This window comes from Nycticebus coucang, chromosome 4 (assembly GCF_027406575.1).
Source record: "Nycticebus coucang isolate mNycCou1 chromosome 4, mNycCou1.pri, whole genome shotgun sequence".
NCBI classification, from domain to species: Eukaryota; Metazoa; Chordata; class Mammalia; order Primates; family Lorisidae; genus Nycticebus; species Nycticebus coucang.
The window spans coordinates 36,687,529-36,715,194 of record NC_069783.1 but is presented as its reverse complement, the minus strand read 5'-3'; positions in this window follow the sequence as shown (position 1 = coordinate 36,715,194).

The window sequence follows — 27,666 nt, the reverse complement described above, 5'->3', positions numbered from 1 at the left end:
GTGTGTTGAATTAGGAGCAAACAGTAATGCCCAACAGCCATATACAACTCATGTGACTTAAGATCCAGGCCCACAAGTGACCTGCTTACAGCATAGAATGGAATAAACGCCTCTGGTGATTTGGGGTTGCCAGGACAAAAAGGGGCTGGCATTCATTCTTCAGGTGATGGGTGCTGACTATAAGGCCACACAGGAGTGTGAGGACAGCTGTGGCACAGGCATGCTGGGCCCTGGGCTTCTGGAGCTGGCCCAGGGCAGTGCCCTGAAGGAGTGGAACGGGGCAGTCCTCCTTTATAGTACTCTGCCTCCCTGGGTTGTCCTCCACGTTCTCTATAAGAACTTCACATTCGTCCTCACATTTGAGGATCCTGGGTCTGGTCCGTATCAATTAGAGGCCCCCGTTTGGAGAGAGTGGCTATAGAACCTGACTGGTGGCTAGTCTGCCTTGGTCCAACATATGGATTGTTTTTGGCCTGGGTAGCCTCTCTGTTCTGGGTGGTTCGGGAGGGCTTACAAGGCTGATTTCATTCAAAATGCAGGACACTATCCAGAGCTTTACCTTAAGCTCCTCTTGGGCCCCTTTGCTCAGACAGGGCCTGAGGGCTTGCTAGGCAGTAACCAGCAGTGGTCTGTTGAACACAAAGGGAAAGCTTAGAAGAGACCTTAGAAATGACCTTTTGTTTTATGGAAAGGCCAAGTTTACAGGGTGAAGACATTTGCTCAGAGTTGCCAGAACAGTTCACGGTGGAGTTGGGAGCAGAGCTGGCTCCTGACTCCAGGCCTGGCATAGTGCCACTGCCCCCAAGAGATGCCAAGAGGTTGAAGCTTAATCCGTCTAGTCAAACAAGCTTAGATAAGTGGAAGGAACACAGCATCTACCCCTACCTCTGCTGGATGCTTGATAAGTGCTGCCCAGCAGTTTTTTTAAAAGCACGACTTTCTTGGGTATCAATATTTCCGTATCTTCTTTCCTCCCCCAAATCCCTGCTATGTAATTTGAGATGCTTCTCTGATCTTGAACCCAGTGCAGACTCACTACAGAAAGGCAAGAAGGCATGAGGAAACCCCGAGAAACAGAGCCAGGAATCTGTCTGCGGGAGGGTGAGATGCTGGAAAGGCCAAGCAGGCGGGCAGGTATCAGACCCTACATGCCTGTGGCCGGCGGCCCTGCCACCAGGTGCCAGCCCACTTCCTGGCACTTCTGCTGGCCTGGCAGAGGCACAATTCAGCCAGAGGGCACAGCAGAAGCTGTCAGGCATGGAACACCAAGTAAACAGCCCCTAGGAATGTCTCTGACTTGAATTTCAGTTCATTTACTTGGGAGCATCTATCCTTCCTCTCTTGTTGGGGAAATGGAGAGTGGGGGTGGGGAAGGCTCAGATTACAACGTCCTTCTGCTAAAGGAGGCTGGTGGTCTGGAGCTGCAGCTGTTCTTAGGATGCTTGGGGGTACTGCTGGGACAGATGGTAGAAAAAAGGGAGACTGAGGGGAAATTCTCTTCCTCACATCCACATCCCCTAGCCCTCGGCTATTCAGCTGCTGTCTGCTCTAAACAGTGTAATTCTGCCTAAATTTTGTTTCAAGTGAAGATTCTGTGGCTAACACTCTTCGAGAAGCATTGATCTAGTGGGGACACAGAGGATGTGAACAATCGAGGTTTTACCACCCATACTGGCTTCGCCTCCAGCTTCCAAGTGACCTTCATCCTGAGAGCCAGACCTTGGTCATTTCCACTGGGAGGAAGCTTTGCCTGGGTTCTGTCCTCTCTCTCCTCATGGGAAGGGGATCGGGGCAGCTGTCTGGCCAGGCTACCCTTCCTTGGTGTGTTCTTATCTTCAGGGTGCTGTGGTCAGCCCTTCAGGCACTTCCCTGCCCCACCAGCCCATCACTAAAGTCCTTTGTCAATCATGCTCAAAGGTGTGACACTAACTGGAAAAATAAAAGAGATGATTAAAAATTATGGGATTATATCCCATAAATTGACAAGGATGAAGAATGGCAGTGGAGAGAATAGGGCAGAGGAGGGAGGGAGGAGGAATTCCCAAACTTCAGACTTTAACATTTGCTGTCTAGACGAACTAGCTTCTTAGATTAAGTAGGAAGGGACACAGAGAGTTCGAGGCAGTCCTGCTGGCTCTGGTTGGGTGAAGCATGCTAATCAGAATGGGGTCGGAAGCCAGAAAAGTCATAATTACTCATCTGGTCCCAAATGAGGCTCACTGAGCCAGTGGGAAGCCTGCCACTGCAACACACCCTGCTGGAAAGGTCAAAGTCAAAACCACCAAGCTCAAGCTGCAGGGAGGTCAGGAGTGTACTCTGATACTCGACTGAGGACTGACAGGTCACCAAAAAAAAGGGCTGGCACCTTTGCTGACTACTAAATTTCCAAACACAAGCCTGCTCTCCAAATTCCATGACAATCATGAGACTCCACCTCCCCCAAGTGCCTCCTGCTGTTCTGTACCATTGTCTATTAAAGGAAAGATGACTTTTAGAAACAGCATTCCTTAGGTGGCAGGTGTGCAGGTGGAGGGAACTTAAGTGATCTGGGGAGCAATGATGATGACAGAGGATAGGAAGCTAAAGAAGGAAACATGATAAGATCAGAAACAGGTTAGCAAATCTGGATTAGCCAACAGTTTATGGAGACTATTCCCCAAAAACAGAAGTTATGGAAAAAAACACTAGGCCTCATCTTTTCATTAAGATTCTTAGAAGCAGGGTGGCGCCTTTGGCTCAGTGAGTAGGGCGCTGGCCCCATATACTGAGGGTGGTGGGTTCAAACCCAGCCCTGGCCAAACTGCAACAAAAAAATAGCCGGGTATTGTGGCAGGCGCCTATAGTCCCCGCTACGGGAGGCTGAGGCAAGAGAATCGCCTAAGGCCAAGAGCTGGAGGTTGCTGTGAGTCCTGTGATGTCATGGCACTCTACCGGGGGCGGGCGGTAAAGTGAGACTCTGTCTCTACAAAAAAAAAAAAAGGATTCTTAGAAGCAGATGAATTTTAGCCCAAGGGGATGACAGCATAGTAATCCAATTCTCTTATCCCCATGACTAAAAATAAGGGTGATTAAGGAATGGAATCTTAGTTCTCTGACATCCTAGAGACTGCCGGCCTTGTCCCTGGACCTGCACAGTGAGCAAGACAAGAAAGAATCGCCTTTATAAAGATTTTGACTATTTCCCACCCATCAGTGAGGCAGTAAGATTGAGGACCGCAGGGTCACTATTGGATCCCCATTGGGTCTTTCTCTGGCTGGCTGCTTTCTGGACGGGTCAGTGTCTGTGCTTGAAATGACTCCTAAGTCATCTGTCCTCTCTCAGCCCATCCACCCACACGTCCTTGGATCTACTGTAGCTGGTGGCAATTTGCACATCCTCCAGAATTTCTTGGGCTGGATCTCCAAACGTCTGCCGCTCTATTTGGAATGCCATCCTCACCTCACAGCCTCTTGTCTCCATCCAGGGATTTCTCTCATGGCGTTTGCTGCATTTACATGAGGTGCTCACATTGCCATGGCTGTACAGAGGAGACAGAACCAGTGGAGGCGTGAAGCTGTCCCTTCATCAGCTTCTCAGACACAGCAAAAGAATTCCAGCAAACAACATAGACCAAGGAGCATCTTCTTTATGGAGGCCAGTCAGTGGGATGCAGATGTCCTCGGTGGCAAGGCTTAAAGAATCCTGACCAGGGTCAAGGCTACTAGTGCGGCCAAACGAGGCAGTGAAAGACTGCCTGAGATCAGGGGGGAAGAGGGTGAGGGACAGGGATACTTCTGCAAACCTCCCGACCAGCGCCAGCAAAAAGCAGGATTGTGCAAGGGTATATGTGAAACTTGGTAAACGGTCTGTGAAGCTAGTGAATGATGCCCCATGATCATATCAATGTACACAGCTATGATTTAATAAAAAAAAAAGAAAAGAAAATAAAAAGCAGGATTGTGTATATGTTTAAACCACTCTTGAAACTCCCCTATATTCAGTTATCTGAGACTTTGAAATTGCAGCAAGTGTAGGGTAAAAATTGCTCCATTTGCCTCCTCTCAGAGGTGTATCGTTTCTGACAGACTTTGTGTGCTGAGCCTGCCACACCCTCCCTCTACCTCCAAACTGCACAGAATCCTGTGCAAGATAAGGAAACATTTATTTAACTCTCTTGCCAGGCTTTTCAACCCAGAATGCCAATAGGACTCTAAGATACACACAGACACACCCAGGACTACATTATTATCTGTGTTGAGCTAGCGTTTCTGCTCCCAGGAAAATGGAAATGAGGTGTTACTGACCCATACTTACTTGACTATGCATTGATTTTTTTTTCAGCTTTTGCCTCTGGCCAACTGGACACTGGGAAACCAGACTTGGAAAGTTACCTGCCATCTAGAAGTCTTAGGTGGGGAGGCAGCGCAAATGAACGTGTATGGCCAGCACCCTTGAGACTTCTTTTTGGTTCCACTCGTGCTGAAGAACCCAAGAGGGCAGGGTTCCCCCCTCCCCCTGCCACATACACCTGAAATGCCTCAGGGTGGCATAGACCCGTGGGGCCCTTCCATGAGGGAATGAGGCCCAAGACACAGCTGCTGAGGATGTGGGCTGGGGACCAGGATGCTCATGACACGTGGAGTGGTAGAGAAAGCCTCATCTGGAATCCGGACCCCCATCCACTGGGCGTGTGGCCCTGCTCACCTGCCTTAACCTCCGAGCTTCAGTTTCCCCAAGTGGTGCGCTGAGCAGAAGTGTCGAACATGAAGTCAGGGCTTTCTCTAGGTTGCTTGGACACTGAACCAGCTGGCACTGGGTGGGAGGTTCCTACCTTCTTCCTACCAGAGGAGCTGCCTCTGAACTTGGCCCATGAGTCCAGCAATTCTTTTCCTGACAAGAAGGTCTCTATTGCCTCATGGTAGGGTCTGGGCAGTTGCATTTCAGACAACTCCTGTAAACAGCTGGCGAGTCCAGACACCTGGCACCACTGTTGAGTTTGTCTTTATGATTTTACTGTGTGAAGAAAGAGTGACAGGGGGGTGGGGACCTCCCTTACCAAACAGACTGCAACGTGGGCCCAGCAGCCCGGCCCTGTGTTTGTATCTGAGGGAGGATGGGTGTGTCCAGGGCACCCCTGCCTTCACTTTTTCTGTAGATTCTTGCTCTCTATGTTTGTCCTTTTCCCAGTAAAGCCTATTTCTTAACCCATGCCTGTGACATTATGGAATTTGTCTTAAACCCTGGTAATATTTCATGACACAGAAATGGGTTTTTCAGTTTGCAGAAATGGGTTAATAACGCCTTTAAAGCTGTGTGGCCTGAATGAAGACGTGAAGTTGAGCCTGGGCCTGGCATGCTCAGGAAATGGGGGTCGAGGCAGGGTGGCTTCAGCACAGAGCTGTAGTGGTAAGGTGGGGGGGGCATGAGGCTGCAGAGGGAACTGGGCCTTAGGAAACTTTTGTTCCCTGGGGTAACAGAGTGTCTGCACCTCCACTTTAACCTTGGGAGTAACAGGTTCAGCCTCCCCTCCCCCAGCCTCTGGCCCCCAGCTAACCATTTCTAGTGGGCAGCATGGTGAAGGGCTGGGGCAGTGGGAATAGGTGTTAGGGAGCGAAGACAGACTAGGATGAGCATCCTGGTGGAGCTCTGAAAGAGGGGTTGATGAGAAAGGGCTTTCAGAAGAGAGGACAGGATTCTGTGACCATCACATAGTAGGGAGGAGGGGACAGGAAGAGGATAAGCAAATATGCTCAATAAACATCACTTTTTATCCTTTCCTAACTTCTGTCCCTAAGGAGGGACAGAGGTACCCAAGGGCCCTAGCTGAGGAGATGGCTGACCAGCTGGTTCTGTGAGATGGAGATGGAGATGGAGACCTGGCTCCTTGGGCACTGGGGGCTGCCCTGAGCCCTCTCCCCTGGCATGGCTGAGCCCTCTACCTCTACCCACCTGCCCCAGCCTACACCCCTGCCCTCCTATTGAAAGACAGAGAGAATTCCAACAACATTTATTATTTTGGAACTATACAATCTATCTTAAAAAGGAATCTGTTCTTAAGGAGACTCACCTGTTGAATATGAAGCTGAGGTTTGGCCTGTGGTTCAAATCTGTCTCTGATCGAGATAGTTTTTTAAAAAAGTTGAACCTGCTGAGCAAGTAAAAGTCACAGTGAGGATGTGGAGGGAGGGTGTGGCAGGCTCAGCATTTGCCAGGAAGAGGCCTTTGGCTTCACACACCTGCAGACATCTCTTTTAACTCCCAAGGACGCTGTGAGGTTTTAGTGCTTCCCAGCTCAGGAAACTGGGGTTCAGACTGTATCTATCTAAAGCCCATGACTAGCCCTGAGGTATCTCCTTGGGATAAGCAGGAGGGTCAGTGGTGGTGATCCCCAAAGGGGTGCACACTGGTCCTGCTAATTACTTGCTGCTCCCTGAAATCCCCATGTGCCCTTGACCCCAAACCAGTTCTTCAACCACCCTCATCATAGCCATTGTTAGGATAATCAATGTGAAGTGGAAATAAGATGGTTAAGAACCCCCCCCAATTAAAATAAGTGGCAGCCCAGTTTTTATCTATGAGTGCTGCACTCAAACAGGCAGCCCCCCGAAATTGCCAGGCTCCTTTGGCCTGCGCGCAGGTGCTGGGTCCAGTGTCCTCACTGTTATCAGGGTGCCCGTTCCTGATCACACTGACTGTTTCAACAGATGCCAAAACCCAGCAGGTCACTGGTGGCATCCAGCCTGCAGACATGTGTTGTCAGGTCTGGAAGGTGGCTTTAAATTTCTTAAAAAAATAAATTGAGATAGTTGCTAGCAATAAGATAAATAGTAGGAGATTTCAAATGAAAAACCTTATTCTGTTTTTTCTTAAAAGTTTAGAAGCACTGACAACACAAGGCCATTTTCCCACATGGCAGCAAATGTCTGGGGCCTTGTGGCAGCAGTGAACCCCAGGTGTCATGGCCACGTGCCCCTGGGTTTCTGACCTGCCCTTCGCAGCCTTCTAGTCCCTGACCCCTGCATGAGGCAGTTGGGTTCCCTAACAGGATGGTGTTGGGTTGAGTCCAGTCTTCACACATGTGCCGTGCTGGACGTGGCCGTCTCAGGACCTGAGGTCCAAGGCTTTGCTCATGGTGGTGGCGGGGACTGACGGTGAGGGACGAGGGTGTGGGAACACAGGAGGGAATGCGTTCTATGGAACAGAATGCGTTCTGTGGGAATGCTCTAGCGTGGATGCCTAGAGCGGTCATGGCTTCTTGCATGTCAGTGCTCTGCAGACGGTGCAGGAGGCTCTGCAGACAGAAGGGAGCACACCCTGCTCTGTGAGGTCCCCTCTCCTACCTTCCCTACACCTGGGACCAGCCCATCCAAGGAGTAGCCTTTCTTACCTCCAAAGGCTTGAAAGGGGTTAACACATTAGCATCTGTTCAGTGCCTGCCCTATCCTGGGGGGTCTTCAGCTGCCAAATGAAATGACCAACATTCTGGGAGATGGCATTTGCCTGCAGCAAATGTGGACTTTGCTGAGAAACTGCTGGAGACTGTGCAGCCCTGACAACTGGCTCTGGGTGCCGGTGAGAGGGAAGGCTGAAAGAACCCATGGCTGAAAATATCACGTCTCTTGTGGGGTTTTTTTTGTCTTTTAATTTATACAGCTCTTTGAATTTGATCCAAGATAATCACCTATTTTTTTTAAAGGATCTTTATTGAGGTATAATTCACATTTCATACGAATCACCCATTTAAAGTACAATTCAATAGTTTTTGATATATTACATTAATTTTTAACATTGTATAAATGTTAAAAATATATAAAATGGTATAATTTGCCATTTTAATCATTTTTAGCATACAATTCGGTGACATTAAATACATTCATGTCATCATGCAGTCATCACCACTGTCTGTTTCCACAGTGTTGTCATAGCCCTAGCAGAAACTCTCTGCCCGTTAGCAATAACTCCTCCCTCCCACTCCCCTTCCCAGCCTCTGGTGACCACTAATCTACTTTCTGTCTCTACAGATTTGACTAGTCTAGATATTTCATACAGGCAAAATCATGTAACAGTTATTCTTTTGTGTCTGGCTTATTTCACTTAGCATAATGTTTTCAAGGTTTGTCCATGTTGTAGTGTCAGAGCTTCATTTCTTTTTATTTTATTTATTTATTTATTTATTTTTGTGTTTTTTGGCCGGGGCTGGGTTTGAACTCGCCACCTCCGGCATATGGGACCGGCACCTTACTCCTTGAGCCACAGGCGCCACCCTTCATTTCTTTTTAGGGCTGAATAATATTTGCTTGTTTATACCACATTTTGTTTATCCATTCATCTGCTGATGGACACTTGGGTTGCTACCCCCTCTTGGCTATGGAGAATCATGCTGCATTGAACTTGAGTGTACAAGCAGCTGCCTGCCCTTGGGCCTGGTTTCAATTCCTGTGGGAATACACCTAGGAATGAAACACCATCTACTCTTAACTACCTCCCCCTTCTAGCTGCTAACAGCCAAGCCAGAAAATGAACTCTGATCCTAAAAATGGACGGAGATTTAGATGTGCTAGGGCAACCTGAGTGCAGTGTGAGGACTTAGGAGTACCTGCACCAGGCCTTTGTGTCTTCGAAGCCCTGCCGATAGACGCCACTCCTCTTTGCACACAGCCAAGCCCGGGGAGGGCAGGGTGTGAAGTCAGACTCCTAGGAGGCAGGGGCTTCTCAAGGAGATCCTGGGGCTTCTCACAAGAGTGGAGAGAGGGAAATAGCACAGTGAACGTCTCTGGGGCCAGGCCCTAGGGCAGGTGATTTGCATTTACTCAGCCCCCCTTTCCAAGTGGCAATGCTCCCACTTTATAGATCAGGAAACTGGCTCTGAGAAAGTACCTCCCTAACTTGAGGACTCAAGGGCGGGAACTGAAACTGCAGAAATGAGAAGATACCAGCGGACGATACCTCCTGAGAAGGGGACACACAGAGTGCTATGAAAGTGCAGGGCAGGGAGAGACTGCCGCTGCTGGGGAGCTCAGGGGGGTTTTGTGAAGCGGGTGCACCATGGAGGATAATTCTATTTCCACAAGAAGATGAGGCAGGGAGCGGGTGGCAGGAAGAGATACTGTGGAACAATCTAGAAATTGGCATGTAGCACCTGGTTAAACCCCAAAGTCCAGGAGCTCCTGCTCTGTACTACAATGGGGTGTGTGTGTGTGTGTGTTCTTGGGAAGCAGGCTCAGATGGAGATTAGAGAGCAGGAGGTTTCCTAGGCAGTCCCTTTAGGACCAATGCCTGGAGAAGTGAGGGGCAGAGAAGGACGCTGGACTGCGATTCAGGCGCACTGAGGGCCTCGCCAGCCCATGCTGAGCTCTGGAGCTGGGTGGGCTCTTTCCTTGTCCCAGCTGGGGTGAGGGAACCTGGCCTTTCTCCCTGCTTTGGTCAGTCATTGGGTATCACTGCCCATGAAAGGAGGTATGATTTTGGGTGAGGCCATTATCTTCAGCCATGATAATTCCAAAGACAGCTGAGATCTATTAGCTAACAGCCTCCCCAGCATCTGGGGTGATCAGCTTTCTGTTCCCAAAGGGGGATCTGGGCAGCTCAACACAGGATCTATCGAGTACTGACTCGCGGAGGGATCCCCTGCCCTGCTGTGCACTGAAGGTTGAAGATAATCAAACACTTTGGGCCTCTTGTCTCTTCTCATATAGGCTATAGGGTTTTTTTTGTTTTTTTCCTTAGGGATGGGTTCTCGCTCTGTTGCCCAGGCTGGAGTGAAGTTGTGTGATCAGAGCTCACTATAGCCTCAAACTCCTGGGCTCAAGCTGTCCTCCTGCTTTCTCCTCTGGAGTGGCTGGGACTACAGGCTGCACCACCACCACACAACTAATCTTTTAATTTTTGGTAGAGACAGTGTCTCCCTATGTTGCCCAGGCTGGTCTTGCACTCCTGGCTTCAAGTGATCCTTCTGCCTTGGCCTCCCAAAGTGCTGAGATCACAGGCATAAGCCACTATGTCTGGGTAATTTTTTTTCAAGCCAGCTTGAGTATGTTGAGTAGTTCATACGTGCAACATTTTGATCGTGGACAGGAAGACAAATGTGTTAGTTCTTATGAATTAGTTTATTTGACAGATTAAAAATAATATGTTTATTCATCCAAATCCAAATTTTTAAATATTGTATATATCTTAAAATATATTTGAAAAAATAATAATGGATTCTGATATTATTAATTGTCATTAGGATCCCCAAGGAATGGGTTAAGACTTCTGTAACCTTTTGGAGCAAAATGAGCAAATTTTCAGCCCATGAGCAAGTCAGAGACAGAGCAGGGTTTGTATCAGTGGAGAACAGTGATGGCTACAGCCGTCCATCCCATGGCCCTTGTTCCACCTGCTCATCCCTCCGTCCCATTGGACTTTTTCACTCCAGTGTGAATGGTTAACACTTAAAGAGCTGGAGTATTGATCTCAATAAGCCAATGGCCACCTCCTGCATGTTCAGAAAAATGATCAAACTGGGTTCTTGATAATATTCCTACATTTGTTTTTCTTGATTTACATAAAAGGAAGAAATATTGAATCATGTACCCCCAAACCTGAGAGGGCTTCAGGAATGGCTGAATCCAGGTGTTCAAAAATGTCCTAATATCCCAGCTTCTCTCTGTCTCTTGGCTTTGTTTCATTCTCAGATACGCTCTTCTCTCTCTCTTTTTTTTTTTGAAACAGAGTTTCACGTTGTCACCCTCCATAGAGTGCCGTAACATCACAGCTCACATCACAAATTTTTGGGCTTAAGCAATTCTCTTGCCTTAGTCTCTCAAGTAGCTGGGACTACAGGTGTCTGCCACAATGCCCAGCTATTTTTTGGTTGTAGTTATCATTGTTGTTTGGCAGGCCCAGGCTGGATTCAAACCCACCAACTCTGGTGTATGTGGCTGGCATACTAGCTGCTGAGCTACAAGTGCCAAGCCAGACTCTTCTCTTATAGTGAAAGATGGATGTAGTAACTCCAGATTTTTCATGTTCGGCTGGAAAGAGGCTCTTTTCCAAAAGCTTGAATAAGAGGCCCCGAGGTTTGATCAGCTTGAGCAGCCCTTGTGACTGCGTGAGCTAACACCATGGGCAGGGGAATGAGATATTTTGATGGTCACACGCTGCATCCCTGGGCTCTCCCCTTGAATATGTGGACTTGACTTAATTTAAGGATAGAAGCTATGGCCAGAGGAAGAGTGTGGCAAAGGCAGTTAATTGCTGTGGTAGATTTGGTGGGGTTGGAATTCAGTGTCCTCAACCCTTCTGGTGTACCTTGCATCACAGAAGATTGAGAGGTGACACACACTTATAGTCTTGTAGCTATAATTTCTGCTGTGATTTGGTTTTGCCCATTAGATGCTACCCTGTGAAGCTTGAACTGCTGAATTGAAGTGGGAAAAATATTCTGGAAAGTTTGGTTGGGGAATAGTTTGGTTTTTCTGCAATAGCCAGAAAGGAGATGTCAGTGCCCAGTCCTTGGCCTTATGGATGTCAGGAGGCAGGGTGGGCCACCTGTCGAGCTAGTGTGGGACGCAGGAGATGCTGTGTGGTCATGAAGCTGGCAGAGCTGTTGATGGCTTCCTGAGTGTGGTCATGGCAGTGTGTCCCTGAAGTGCTGACCAAGCAGCAGCTCACTTGGTGGCCCAAGTCTGCAGGGTGACTTTAGGATTTCTTCAGCCCCTACAGTGATTTTGTAGGCCAACTGATACTCTGAAACAGATCCCTCCTGTTCCATTTAGCAAGCATGAACTACATTCCTGCCCCTGAACTGTTCTCTGCACCCAAACCCTCTCCCCAACCCTACAGCTGTCCTCCCTGCAGCAGGTCCTTCTTTGTGGTCAGAGCCCACTCCCTCCAGAGAGGCTGAAAATCTTTTCCAGTGGGGTCTGTGAGGAGTGGAATATTCCTGAATGTTTTCTGTCTCCTGATTTTGGATGTGGCTGGGGGAGGATGCATCCTGCAGCACCTAGGAAACCTTGTGGCCCCCTGTGGCAGGTAGCCTCTGGAAGATGGCAGAAAAGGAAGCCAGTGTTCTGGGTCCTTCATGGCACTGACGTGCTGCTAAACCAACAAGCCCTGGAACTGGAACTTGCACAAGAATTTTCTACGATGTATGCCACTTTTAGCTGGGTTGTATGCTTAGCTATAGCTGGAAGCATCTCAATTATCTATATGTATCTGTTTTATATCCAAGAATGGAGTGGGGAGAGGGGCGGAGGGGAAGAAGTCCAATTCTGCTAGTCCCTTGTAGAATTAACAACTTGGTGTAAGCAGGAAGTCAACGCTTTGGGGTCTTTGGGGAGATTCAGACATTGATCTTTGTTTTCCTTAGTGTTGGGCAGAGGGGGACGGAAGGGACTTCCCTGCTGGCTGACAAGGCTAATCCCCACCCTCTCATCCTCATTCACATTTCAGGAAAGGGTGTAGCTCCACACATGCATTTTCAAGGCTTTTTATGCCTATTTCTCTGTGTGATCTTTATACAAAATCTTCAAAGCAGGTAGGGCAAATATTATTTGTCCTGTATTTCTGATGAGAAAACTAGGCCATAGCCTTAAATTACTTGGCCGATCTCACGCAGCTAATTAAAGGAGGCACAGGCACGTGACCCTGCTCTACTTTGATTTCTGCTATAGCACATTGCTGCCTCTGAACTTTGGCAAACAGATTTGTAAAAAAAATCCCTAGCAGGGAAATAGAAGTGTGGGTTCGCGCTCTTTGTTCCACAAAGGGCAAAGGGCCCTCTGACAGCCGAGACCCTTCAAGTTTCACAGTGAGACCTCCTGGTCTCCCCAGGACCATGTCATGCTCTCAGCCTTCCTTTTGTGCTCAGCAGACACAGGGGACCTTTTGCAAAAGTGCCCTCTGGCTCATGTGTTTGCAGAATAGAAACTTTCTCAAGCACACTCACGGAGGGGTGGATTTGGGGGTCGGTTTGGTAATGGTCTCACAGATATCTAGGACAGGCTCCAGAATGGATCACCCTCAAAGGGGAGGGGCTGGCAGGCAGCTTTGGGGCCCGCCTGGCTCTGGACACACTGCAGTGGTGTTGGCTGCCTCCCCCCAGGGCCCTCCACCTGCCTCAGCTACTGTGTCTGCTTCCTCAGGCTCCCTCATTGTTTCTCTTCCTAATCAATGTGCCTTGGGCTCTTCAAGGCCTGTCTGGCTTCCTCCAAAGTACCAGAAGAAAGGAATATTCAACAGAGCAGGGGAAAATAGCAATAGGTGAAAAGCAACATATCACCAACAGGAAGCCTGCTCTGTGAAAGGGAGGCCAAGGGCAGCTCATGTCCAGGGAGGGCCCGAGGGCGTGGGTCACTGGCTTGGTAGATCCCCCCAAGTCCACGCAGTTGTGGAGAGGAGGACAGAGATAGCAAGAGTGCGGGTTCAGATGGCCAAAACCTGGGATTCTGGGCCTGCCTCTTTATCAGCAGCCAGTTTCCAAGGGAGGGAAGACCCATGAAATGCATCTACCATAAGCCTTTGCCTGGGCTCTGCTTCCCATCCTCCTCCCCCCAGCAGCTGTGTCTTCACCAGTCTTGCAGATGAGCTCTGAGTTTGGTCCTCGAGGCCACTGGCCTGGTTACAGCTGAGCTGAAGTGAGCTTCTCCGCATCTGGGGCCCCGGTTCCTTCTTCGTGTTCTCAGGGCCTTGCTGTGCATGGAGCTGGCACCCAGGAGATGACAGGCAAGCGTTTGGAAATTTTATGGATAACCCCTGCCGTTCTACCTTTCTTCATTTGAAGGGAGACAAATCAAATGTGGAGTTTAGAAGACTTATGAATTTTCCTTCTAAATCACTCCCAGGCCTTTTCAACCCCCAACAGCAACCCCATGTTCAACTTTTTCCTGCTATTCCCTGAAACTCCAAGTTCTTAGGCTTAGTTTAAAGTGTAGCCAGTGTGTGGTTGAGTATAAAGATGGTGGAGGGAGCCATTGCAGTACATTGAGCTGCATAGAGACAGCGCCGGGACGAGTGATAGCTGGACAGGCCCTGGGAGACTCTGTGCCTCGCTGAGGAAAAATAACTACACATGGGCAAAGGAGATCCTAAGAAGCCAGGAGGCAAAATGTCATCATATGCATTCTTTGTGCAAACTTGCCGGGAGGAGCCCAAGAAGCAGCACCCAGACGCTTTAGTCAACTTCTCAGAGTCTTCTAAGAAGTGCTCAGAGAGGCGGAAGACCATGTCTGCTAAAGAGAAAGGAAGATTTGAAGATACGGCAAAGGCGGGCAAGGCCCGTTATGAAAGAAATGAAAACCTATATCCCTCCTAAAGGGGAAACAAAGAAGAAGTTCAAGGATCCCAATGCACCCAAGAGGCCTCCTTCAGGCTTTTTCTTGTTCTGTTCTGAGTATCGCCCCCAAATCAAAGGAGAACATCCTGGCCTATCCATTGGTGATGTTGCAAAGAAGCTGGGGGAGATGTGGAATAACACTGCTGCGGAGGACAAGCAGCCTTATGAAAAGACGGCTGCAAAGCTGAAGGAGAAATATGAAAAGGATATTGCTGCAGACCGAGCTAAAGGAAAGCCTGATGCAGCGAAAAAGGGAGTCATCAAGGCTGAAAAAAGCAAGAAAAAGAAGGAAGAGGAGGAAGATGAGGAGGACGAAGAGGATGAAGAGGAGGAGGAAGATGATGAAGAAGAAGAAGATGATGATGAATAAGTTGGTTCTAGTGCAGTTTTTTCCTTGTCTATAAAGCATTTAACCCCCCTGTACACAACTCACTCCTTTTAAAGAAAAAAATTGAAATGTAAGGCTGTGTAAGATTTGTTTTTAAACTGTACAGTGTCTTTTTTTGTATAGTTAACACACTGCAGAATGTGTCTTTAGATAGCCCTGTCCTGGTGGTATTTTCAATAGCCACTAACCTTGCCTGGTACAGAATGGGGGTTGTAAATTGGCACGGAAATTTAAAGCAGGTTCTTATTGGTGCACAGCACAAATTAGTTATATATGGGGATGGTAGTTTTTTCATCTTCAGTTGTCTCTTATGCAGTTTATACAAAATAATTGTTGTTCTGTTAACTGAATACCACTCTGTCATTGCAAAAAAAAAAAATTGCAGCCATTTTGTTGACATTCTGGATACTTCTAAGTAAATACAATTTTTTTTTATTAAAAAAAAAAAAAAAGATGGTGGTGGAGACCTTCTTTCCTCCCAGCCGTGGCCCCATAAAGTCAAAAGAGGTGACAGACAGACAGTGAACCCAAATGAACTTGAAACCTAACAGGGTTTGGCCACTGGCTGGACTTAGACTATTTTTAGATGAACTATTTTAGTATTAACCTCACCTGCTTTGCATTCATATTTGTAATACTTCCCTGAAACTCACATTTGTCAATATTCTGTCTCATTTAATCCCGGAGGGCTGTTAAAGGTGTGAAAAAAAACGTTCACACCTGCCCTCTGAGTTACTATGGGACCAACTGCTGACCCATAAGTCAGAGTTCAGGGAGCTTGCTAATCCACTTTGCCCTTTGCTAAGCTTCCTGTTACCTATAGTCGTTCTCTATACTAAGGCCAGAAGTAGAATTAAAGTGAGTATATTGGTGCCCCATAAATGCTCTTTGAATGAATAAGTAAGTGAATAAGAAAATGGGGAAGTAGCCATAGCTTGGGCCTCCTGTGGCACTTTGTCTGCTTTCTCCATACTCCCTTCCCTCCACTGGTGGCCTCTAACCTTGGACACCAATGTCCTTGTGCTGCCCCAGGACACCTCCAGTTCTCCCCTTCAGCACATTATCCAGGCTTGCCCTCCAGGATCCTATTTTCAAAGAGGGTTCTGAGGCTTGGTGCCTGTGGCTCAAGCAGCTAAGGTGCCAGCCACATTCACCTGAGCTGGCAGGTTCAAATCCAGCCCGGGCCCACCAAGCAACAATGATGGCTACAACCAAAAAATAGCCAGGCATTGTGGTGGATGCCTGTAATCCCAGCTACTTGGGAGGCAGAGGCAGGAGAATTGCTTGAGCCCAGGAGCTGGAGGTTGCTGTGAGCTGTAATGCGATGGCACTCTACCCAGGGTGACAGCTTGCGGCTCTGTCTCAAAAAAAAAAAAAAAAAAAAAAGAAATACAAAAAACAAAGAGGGTTCTGAGAGAATGAAATGTTTAACCCAAAAGGATGGAGGAAGGAATCCTCTAGGGGTTGACTTCCAGACATTGGCAAATTGGTCAGAGGACAATTGTGAGTGTGTGTGTATGTGCGTGTGCAAAGAAACCTTTCTGGGATTCCAGCTCTGTGAGGCTGGCCCTGGATATCTGAAACCCAAACCCCAGCTAGCAGAGGCAGAGGAACTTCTTACCCAATCATTTATCCAAATGAGCTGAGCAAAAGGAATAATCCATTTACAGAGGGGGAAATGTGGGACCTGGAGAGCTGTCCCTTGTGGAGACTGAGTTGAAGAACCAAAAGATATCCAGTCACTGGATTCCACTTTAGGTTATAGAACATGCCTCTCAAGCTTAACAACACATATGTTCTAGAACTTACATGCCCACCAGGGGGCCGTCCTATGGTGGAGCAGATCACTTGTTTCAGTGAGTCTACCATGGTGTGTATATACAGTCGTATTCTCTCTCTCTCTCTCTCCACTCTGTCTCCCTGACTTGAGAATTGCCTTCAAGTCACTTTGAAAGATACATTGGAAAATTACTCTCTTAAATTTTCCTTATTAAAAAAGAGGATTCCAGGCGGCGCCTGCGGCTCAGTCGGTAAGGCGCCGGCCCCATATACCGAGGGTGGCGGGTTCAAACCCGGCCCCGGCTGAACTGCAACCAAAAAATAGCTGGGTGTTGTGGCGGGCGCCTGTAGTCCCAGCTACTCGGGAGGCTGAGGCAAGAGAATCGCTTAAGCCCAGGAGCTGGAGGTTGCTGTGAGCTGTGTGAGGCCACGGCACTCTACCCGAGGGCCATAAAGTGAGACTCTGTCTCTACAAAAAAAAAAAAAAAAAAAGAGGATTCCTCAATTTGATGAAGGACCTTAGCCACGATGTTTTAAAGATTGCTTTGTTGAGGTAGAATTGACCTGTCACATATTTAAGTGCATCGTTTGAGTTTTGACATACGGATTCATGCATGGATCCATCACCACAGTCAGTATAATAAATCATTACTCCCAAGCTTTCTTGCGACTCTTCTGTGTCTGATCCCTTTAAGTCCGCTAGCTCTGTGCCTCCAGCTCCTCTGTCCCAAGCAACCACTGGTTTGCTTGCAGCAGAGGATATTTCATCTCTGAAAATCGAATTTTGCCAAAGAATATGAGGATTTTCTAGCTGTTGGGATGTAGTCACAAAGGAGGTCTCTGAAAGAAGTCCAAAGTAGTTCTCAGCAGTCTCAGCACCATAGGAGCAAACGCCTAGCCTCCAAGGAAGGGATAACGCCCAATCGGTGTGTAAATCGGGTATGGTCTTTGTAGAATTAACCACATTATTTTACATCTTGTATTTTATGATATTCTGTAGCTGGACACTAATAACTCAAATTCATTGGCTAGGTCTACAACTACTGTGTTAAAGCCCTTTTCTCTACACTTGGTTCTTGTGCCGGCCGTCTAACCCCCTCCGGTTGCCCCTCCTATCCTCTCAGCAGCCCTCACTTTCCTCCTCCTCTTTCTCTCTCCGTCCTTCCAGGAAGGCCCTCTGAATTCTCACCTGATTATTCTGGATTGTTCTGCCCCTTCCTCCATCCTCCCTCCTTAACACTCTCCCTCTCTTCATTCTTGGTGTATCAAAGGACTTTATAAAAGGTCAATCCTATCAGATGGCTCCTCCACGGTAAATATCAAAATGTACCAACTTTGTGACTGCGCCTCTACCTCCCCAGAGTCTCCCCTTCGTGGCCCTCCCACCTCTCCGGCTTTTCTGACTGCAGCCTGGGAGGACCGTGACAATGTTACAGATAGTAATCATGTACAGAGAACACAGTGGCATTCACATTCCTGCCCAGTTGTACCTCCATTTCTTCTTTTAAAAACATTTTTAATTGTTTGTTTATATTAAATTATAACTGTGTACATTGATGCATTTATGGGGTTCAGTGTACTGATTTGATGTGCAATATGAAATGCTTACATTACACTGATTAACACATCCATCACAATTATATTCTTTTATTAATAGTTTTGAAATGTACTATTGCATCATGCACATTAGGTGAGGTCCCCCCAAAGACCCTCCTCTCCCCCCCCCTTTCCTCTTTCTCCTCTTCCCTTCTACTTTCTGGACTATAGTTATGTTTTGCCATTCATATGAATGTGTAGGTGATAATATATTAATTTCATAGTAGTACTGACTACATTGGATACTTTTTTTCCCCAGTCTTGAGATACTTTACTAAGATGAATATATTCCAGCTCCATCCAGGTAAACATAAAAGATGTGAAGTCTCCGTCTTTTTATGGCTGCATAGTATTCCACGGTGTATTTGTTAATCCATTCATGGGTTGATGGGCACTTGGGCTGTTTCCATGTCTTGGCAATTATGAATTGGGCTGCAATAAACATTCTGGTATAGATGTCTTTGTTGTAAAATGATTTTTAATCTTTTGGGTATATACCTAGTAGAGGAATTGCAGGATCGAATGGTAGGTCTACTTTTAGTTCCTTGAGTATTCTCCAAACTTCTTTCCAAAAAGGTTGTATTAGCTTGCATTCCCACCAGCAGTGTAGAAGCGTTCCCTTCTCTCCGCGTCCACGCCGACATCTGTAGTTTTGTGATTTTGTTATGTGGGCTAATCTTACTGGAGTTAGATGATATCTCAAAGTTCTACCTCTATTTCTGGACACTTACCTCCCAGTCAGATCAGACAACTAGATAGTGGTCCCCAACCTTTTCGGCAGCAGGGACAGGTTTCATGGAAGACAATTTTTCCCCAGATTGGAGGGGAGGGGTCTGGGCCAGGAGGCAGAGCTCACTCAGTGATGCTGTGCAGCCCTGTTGCCAACAGGCCATGGACCAGTCCCGGTCTGCAGCCCGGGGTTGGGGATTGCAGAGCTGGAGGATCCCTGAATGCACCACCCTCTTCCTTTTTGTACCTTTTTTGTCGATTTGCTCTGCTCGGAGCCCCCTTTTTCCTGTTCCAGAAGCCTTGCTTGCTGTTACCTTCCTCCTTGCACCATTCTTATTACAGCCTGCCCAGCGTCCTCATTTTTGACTAATCTCAAGGGCAGCGGCATTTGGCGCATAGCCTGCTGATGGGCTGAACCAAGGTGATTTGTCTTATCCCTCAATCAGTATCTGACAGCTGTAAGACTGCGTCACGGGTGAGGAGGACTTGATGAGTCAGAAATCACTGGGACTTGATGGAAGGTATTTGTAGTCTGACATGGTGCTGTTAACTTGTTGTCTTTTTCTCTGCCAGGAACACTCTTCTCCCGGGTAGTGACCTGCCTGTCTCCCTTCTCTTCTTCAGGCCTCTGCCTCTTGATTAGCCAGGTCTTCTCTGACAACTCCGTAAGAAATAGTAACTACCTTCCTCACTCCCACACAACACCTATTTTCCTCCAGCCTCCCTTTCCTTCTCCTTTAGCCAATTGCCATCTGACATTCTATGTACATATCTGTTTATTTACAGTCTGTGCATTCCTTATGATTAGAATGAAAACTTCACAAGGGCAAAGCTTTTTCAGTTTTGGTCCCTGCTGCATCCTTAGTGCCTGGCCAGTGCCTGATGCACAGCAGGTGCTTATGTGTATGTGCTGAACCAACGAATGTGCAGAGAACAGTGCGCACGGCTGGAGGACAAGGCCCTGCACTCCAGCTTCCCTTAGTCTCGGCTTGGTAGAACCTATTAAATAATAGCTTCTAGAAAGAAACAGCAGCAAACTGAGGTAATAGTGATGGTTTAGGGAGGTCCAAGAATGAAAATAGCCTCTTTCAGCCTCAAGTAATATAAAAAATATATTTAAAAGAGTTATTACTTTGCGTCTGAATTACCAGTAATGCATGTGAAGAAACAAGATTAGATCAGAGGAAATAAAGAAAATGAATTCTTTTTTTTTTTTAAGTCAGCATCTTACTCAGTCACCTTTAGTAGGCATCACAGCTCACAGTAACCTCAAACTCTTGGGCTCAAGGAATTTTCTTGCCTCAGCCTCCAAAGTAGCTGGGACTACTGGTGCCTACCACAATGCTTGGGTATTTTTTTTTTTTTTTTTGGAGACAGTCTCACTTTATCACCCTTGGTAGAGTGCTGTTACATCACAGCTCACAGCAACCTCCAACTCCTGGGCTTAGGCTATTCCCTTGCCTCAGCCTCCTGAGTAGCTGGGACTACAGACACCTGCCACAATGCCCGGCCATTTTACACTTGGGTATTTTTTTAGAGACATGGTCCCGCTTTTTCTCAGGCTGGTCTTGAACTCCTGAGCTCAAGCAATCCATCTGCCTTGGTGTCCCAGGGCGCTGGGATTACAAGCATGAGCCACCATGCCTGGCCCAGAAAAATGAATTCTAATAAATCAGAGAGAGGGAGAGGTGTTTGACCATGCCAACTCTTTGGTGCTACCCCAGGTCTATAGTAAATTCTAAATTTCTAAAATCTAAATTTTGTAAAACCACCTATACTGACCTATGAGAAAAACCAAATGGAAATATACAAGACAAAAGCTGGACTTTTGTTTTAAGAAATAACCCCAAGTGCTCTGCATAATTTCACTAAGATTCAGCCTAATCTACAGGGAATTTCTGGGCTCGGATCTTGGCTTATAGCGCCAACTGGGCCCAGGGCCCAAGGCAAGCCACTGCCTCCTTCTGGGCCTCAGCTTCTGCCAAAGGGATAGTGAGGGAACTGGTGAAAACGGATTTCCAAGACCTCTTCCATCCACAATGTTCTATGACGCTGTGTCTTGACAAGGGTTTCAATTTGTTCTCATTAATGAAGAGATTCAATTAACCAGGACATTAAATTCCCTGAGTGTTCTGGTTAATTGATCTTTACTAAAATAGCTCCCAAATTTTGTTTACTATGTTAAAAAATAAACTTATTTTTGCATTGTTTTGTACCTGCAGGGAATATAAATGTGTTTAGCTATAACAGCTAAAAATTTGTGGAGAAGTTATTGCTTAAAGCAGAGTTTTCAAAACATTTTGACCGTGACCCATGGCTAAGAAAAAAAGTAAACTTTTTATATCATACACACTATACACAGTAACAAAGGTTTTGTGAAACAATACTTCACTTTACTATATGCTACAATGTGATGTTTTCTGTTCTACCCAGAAACACTTCAACCCACTAGTTGCTTGCATGATCCGCAGTTTGAAAAGCACAACAGTAAAGTGTGTTTTTCACACAAAGAGTGTATACCCTTCTTTGCATATTTGCTGGTAAAACAAATAAAACAAAAAAACCACCCAAGAAGTCCCAGGCTGTCATTTTTATAGCTGTCCTTCTGTTGCAACACTGAGGAAGCTGTGGTGACTTTATTGGTTTTACATTTGAATTCACATTATTTGAAATGTCTGGCACTTTCTGAGAAGTGATCCCAAGTAGCATAGTGGAGAGAAAAGAGCACTAGTCTAGACATCAGAGTTTCTGGCTTCCAGCCTGGGTTCTCTTACTATCTGGCTGTGTGACCTTGGATAACCCACTTAACCTCTCTGAGCTACCTCCACACATGGGAATGCCTGATACATCTAGGCACCCCTCTCCTCACCCCTGTGATCTGGTAACCCAAGAAAACTTGCTGTTTCCGTCTGGGGTGGGGGCAAGGGTATTCTGCCCCCGGTAGGCACCAGGGTAGTGACTAACCCTGCTTTGTGTCCACCTGTGGGTGGGACTGGGACGGATGAAATGCTGGCAAAGGGCTTTTGACTGCTGTGGTTAAATGGTTTTAACAGCTCTTCCACCGTTTAAAATAATTACTTCTGGATTGAATAATCCTTGGGAAATTCTCGCCATTTCTCAAAGCTTTCACTTCCTGCTTCTTCCCACTTCCCTTGACAGGCAGCCGCCTGGCTGTCCCTGCTGCTGTTAACAGTTCTGGGGACTGTGTGGTTCAGTTCTTTTCCCTTCTCTCCTACACATGGGTTTGGGTGTGGGAAGGCTACAGACCAGTGTGTCAAGTGGCACTCAGAGCGAGGGGCCGCAGTGGGAACCCAGGGGACCGAGGGCCTCACGCTGAGGTCAGAGGCGAGGCCTGTGTGAGGGTGTACCCCAAGCAGAACTGTGGGGCCGATACCGAGCACAGGCAGGGAGAAGGGAATGCCTCTTGCTACAGTAAGGCAACTTTGTGTCTCCTATTTGTCCCTGAGCTTTGGTTTGGTATTGGTTTCTGTTGGCGCTTGCACCAATACAAATCTCAAGAACTGACAATCCTTTTTCAAGGGTTCAAACCCAGCCCCGGCCAAACTGCAACAAAAAAATAGCCGGGCGTTGTGGCGGGCACCTGTAGTCCCAGCTACTCGGGAGGCTGAGGCAGGAGAATCGCGTAAGCCCAAGAGTTAGAGGTTGCTGTGAGCCGTGTGATGCCACGGCACTCTACCCGAGGGCGGTACAGTGAGACTCTGTCTCTACAAAAAAAAAAAAAAAAAAAAAAACAGTCATAAAAAACAAGCTTTGTAGCCCAGAGGACAACCTTGATTCTAGCTTTCTGCAGATTACTAGAGGTAAAGTCTGGTATATTGTTCATTTTCTTTCTAGACAGGAAACAACAATTTCAACCAGCTTGGGCAAAAAGGAAAAGCCGAGGCTGGGGCTGAATGGCCGTCTGTGGCCAGCACAGGATTTAGGCAGGCCTGGGAACCCAGAGCCAGGGGCCAAGGTGGTGCCATCATCTTGCTCCTGCTCATTTTCTCTGCTCTTCCCACTTCACCCTCCCCCTGGGCCAGCTTCCCCCAAGGTGGGGAATAGGCCCACTGCCAGCCCCAGGGACTGACAGTTGGGCTTTCACCCCAAAGGGACACTGACCCCCTTTCTTGGTTCTAGGATGAAAAGGGCTGGGAAGGGCTTTGACACTTCCTCATTCTCTGGACAAAACACCTGGGTTGGGGGGAAAGTTCACGGAAAAGCATGGCCCCTCCCAAGGCAGATGTGTGGAAGCAGAAGAGCAAACCATTCATTCAACAAATTTTTACTGGACAAAACAGAGAGGCTGAATGAGGGGCCCCAGTCTTCTCTGATTAGGGAGTGGTGACCCAGACGTGGAGAGATGAAGGTGAAGAGAAAAGGTAGTGGGCACTTAGCACTCTGAAAAGCAGCAGAGAGTGGTGGCACTGAGAAGCTTGTGCCAGAATGTAAATCAACTGCTTCTTACCCTGTTTCCCCGAAAATAAGACAGTGTCTTATTTTCAGGTGTGCTCCCAAAGATGCCCTAGGTCTTATTTTCAGGGGACGTCTTATCTTTCCTGTAAGTAGGTCTTGTTTTTGGAGGATGTCTTATTTTCGGGGAAACAGGGTAGAAGGGGAAGGAGGCCCTGCTGTGAGAAAGAGGCCAGGCGAGTGGCTTTACCCTCTCACTCAGTCAAGATTGTAAGGTACTGGAAACCTGCTCTTGCTGTAAACTGGTACCCATTCAGCACCGCACGGTGGTCTGCAGACTACACTTTGAGTAGCTCTGCCCTAGCGGATTCTTGCACAGACCGGGCAGGAGACATGTGCAAGAATGTTCATTATGGCCTCGTATATAATATATACATAAAAAGGGAACCAACGAGTGGCACCTGTGGCTCAGTCGGTAAGGCGCCGGCCCCATATACCGAGGGTGGCGGGTTCAAACCCGGCCCCGGCTGAACTGCAACCAAAAAATAGCCGGGCGTTGTGGCGGGCGCCTGTAGTCCCAGCTACTCGGGAGGCTGAGGCAAGAGAATCGCTTAAGCCCAGGAGTTGGAGGTTGCTGTGAGCTGTGTGAGGCCACGGCACTCTACCGAGGGCCATAAAGTGAGACTCTGTCTCTACAAAAACAAAACAAAACCAAAAAAAAGGGAACCAACCCAGATATCTGTCCGTCAGACATAGAATACAAAAGTAATCATTCTCACTGTGTCCTCACATGTGAAAAAAAAAGGAGAAGTAATCCTGGTATAATCATACCCTGGAATCCTACATGGTAAAGAAAGTGAATAAACTATAGCTACATACATCAACAAAAAAGAAATTTAAAAATATAGTTGAGCAAAAAAAAAAAAAAAAAAAGAGAGAGAGAGAGCTGGGAAGACTACAATTGTAACAGTGTGGTTTAGGGACCCAAGACAAAAGGATTCAACCTGTACTGGAAAGCGAGGGAAGGGGCAACACCTGTGTTGGGCCAGTGGCTTCACCCGGTGGCAGAAGGGACAGTGAGACAAGTGGGAGGGTGGGCACAGAAGGAGCTTCCAGTGAGTGGGCAGCACTCTCTTCCTTAAGCTAGGAGGTGTGGGCCCGGTGTTTGGTTATTATTATTATTCTTTAAGCTGTACATAGTTGTGCACACTCTTTTGTAAATATGATCTATTTCATGATGAAAACTGTTTAAAAGTATATTTAGCTAAAGTCAAAGTTCCTCCACACACCAATAAAAAGTAGCAGTGGTGTGTTGAATAGTCTGAGCCTCAGAGCAATCAGAACTCCCAGATGTGGTGCGCTAATGGTGTGGAATGGCATCAGGGACGGAGGAGGATGGTGGGAGGCACTCCTGCCCTCGCCCCCAGCCTTGTCCTCCGAAGCAGGACTGGGGTGTGTCCTGGTGGCCCCAGGATGTCCTGCATACACCGCTGCCTTCTTCCAGCACCACAGAATGGCCACCACACTCCACCTCTCGCAGCCTTCCACAGCAGCCTGCTGAGTAGAATTCACTAATCCCAACTTCTCATTTTTGACCCCCAAAACAAGCACACCAGGACATTTGGAGCTCAAAGTGTGAACACATTTTGGATGTTGTAGAAATCCTAACTAACGATACTTCCCAACTTTGTTCGCTCACCACCTAATTGCCTTTTTAGGGAAGGTTTATCATTTGCCTGCTGAAGTTTACTTTAAATTCCCGTTGGTTTGCAATGCATTCTTTGTTGACAGCTCTAGTTTGAAATGTTTGGGCTCACTTTGCTCTGGATAAAACACGTTGTCAAGTCTTTTTTTAAACCACTCCTGTCAGATAATTTTTCTTGGCCTGGAATTCAGTGTTCATTAACTTTAGATTTAGAGGGAATCTTGGAAGTCACCTGTCCAACTTCCCACCCAATAGAATTGTTTCTGAAGCATGCCTGCCTCTGATAGCTTGCTCTTTAAGGGCCTCACTATGAGGACAAAGGGTCCCATAGTTTAAAAATTCCCCATAAAATTTGCATGCATTTTTTATTAATCTTGGAGAATCAGAAATCTGCATGAGCAATTCCAAGTTTGTTGATTAAAACGAGCACAGAACCAGTGCTAGGGGTACAGAAGGCCTTACATGCTCAAAGAATTTTTTTCATCTACTTAATATAATCTATCCTAGATTAGGAGGAGGGGTAGAGAGACAACAGAGGAGTCAGACACATCTACAGGTTTGGAAGTAGAAGCAATGAAGGCAGGAAGATCTGGCTAATTGCTTGGAGTCCTATGTGTCTATTTTCTTTTGTCCCTTTGTTTTGTTTTCTGGACTCTTTAAAGGCAGAGAAATGAAGAACACAGACATTGCCCCCCTGGAGGAGCAGGACTGCTCTGTCATGCCCCCAGCTCCACCTTCTGTCTTCCTGCCTAATGGTCACTGGTTGCCATGTTCCGTTAGACAGGCCCACCCCAGTTTGTGAGCCCCCTGAGACATGGTGTGATCTGTGTTCACAGTTGCTCCTTCTGACTGTCTTCCTGCTTTTTGTTCTGCTCTGGTGGAGTGTGGAGACAAGTCACGAGCTCAGGGACCATTGCAGTTAAGTGGCCTTCGGTCCTGAGCCCTGCTGGGACTGTGGTGGCCAGGCCCTTCGGGGTACGGGGCGGAGCCAGCCTGGGAAAGACCAGAGTAAACCTATTGGAGCAGCAGGGTCGTTCTCTTCTTAACCTTTCTCTGATGCATGCTGGGGGAGTTTCTGGGCCAAAGAAGGTAGCTGGAGATTTTTTTTTTGAATTGGGGGTAAGAGGCTAAAGCAGGGATGGGGAGGGCACAATGAAAGGTGCTAAGCCAGCTGGGCACACTGTGTGCAGAGTCCAGTAGGCATTCGAAGCTCAGGTGAGGTTGAGGAACGGCTGTGATGATGCCTGGTTGATGTGGCAGGGCCTGGTGCAGATGTGTTCACTGGGGAGTGGACCCTCCACAGCACAGTGTCCCAGTCAGACCCTGTGCAGAGACAGGCTGGACACAGCAGGATGTCAGGGCCACAGCCTGAAGCTCAGGGCAGGCCAGTGGACCCCACAGATAAGCAGAGGCAGGAGCCTCCTTCAGGGATCTAGTCCTGCTGTGTGGTGTCTCCCCGAACCCCTGGGCTCCCCAGCACACTGGGCCTTGGAGACTGGCATGGGGCTGATGCACTAACAGACCAGCCTGTGTCTAGTCTAGGGAGTGGGAGCAAGAGGACAGGAGGGGTCAAGGGGAGGCTGGGGAGGATGCCTGAACTGCTGGGCTCCAGGTTCCATCAAGTCAAATCAGCAAATACCTGACTGTGTATCTGTGAGTGAATTGCGGTGGGATAAAGACGAGGGGTTGTGCCGACTGGAGGTAGATCAGGAAATGCTGATGATACCACATAGTAGGGATCACACGGCAGATGACAAAGCCAAAGCACAGCTTCCTTAGTTCACAGAGGCTCCATCTGCACAGGGCGGGGAGGAGGAAGGAGGGGAAGAGTTTTGCACAGACAAGGGCAGAGCCATTCTCTGACCTCATCTCCCAGTCAGTGGCAGGTGGCAGCAGGGAGGAACTGAGGGGTCATTTTCACAGGACCTCAGGGAGATGGAAGCCTCAGCTGTCTGCTTTGGTCTCAAGTAACTCAGGGATGCTGAGTGGGGGAGAGGGGAGCTGTCCTCACACCCCCGTGCAGCAACTCCTCTCTCTGGGCATTCAGATAGCAGGGAACGTGGCTCCTCGCCGGCCCCTTCACCTGACAGGCGTCTTCCCAGGGGGTGGGCTGAGCACATAGGAAAGTCCGCCCCAGGCCCGGAATACTGACAGGACTTGACTGGGATTGCAGGGCAGGACCCAGTGACCTCGGGCATGCCTGTTATTTTTTATCTGGTTGTTACCTGCAGCCCAGTGAGGCCTTGAATCACTCTAGTTAAGGGAGTTAACAAGGTGTTCTCTCTGGGCACTTTAATTTTCTCCTTTATAACAGCCTTTTTAATTTCATAGAACTTTTCTACATCTATCATTATCTTGTTTTTCTTCCTTAGTCCAAGGGTCAGCAAATTTTTTCCTGTAAAGAACCAGACAATAAGTGTTTTTGGCTTTGTGGGCCATGTGGTCTTGGCCACAGCCTCTGCGCTCTGCCATGGCGGCCTGGGAGCAGCCAGAGACAGTGTCAACTAAGGAGTGTGCTGCTATTACAGTAACATCGTATTTATGAACACTGAAATTGGAATTTCAGATGATTTTTCCCATGTTACAAAATATTCTTCCTTTTTAAAATTTCTTTTCACAAATTCAAAAATGTGAAAAATGTTCTCAACATAGAGGGTACAAAGACAGCTCATGGGCCATAATTTGCCAGTGCCCTTGAGGGTGGGAATGGCTCATTGGTGTGTCCCCAGCACAATGCCTGGCATATATAAACACCTGTT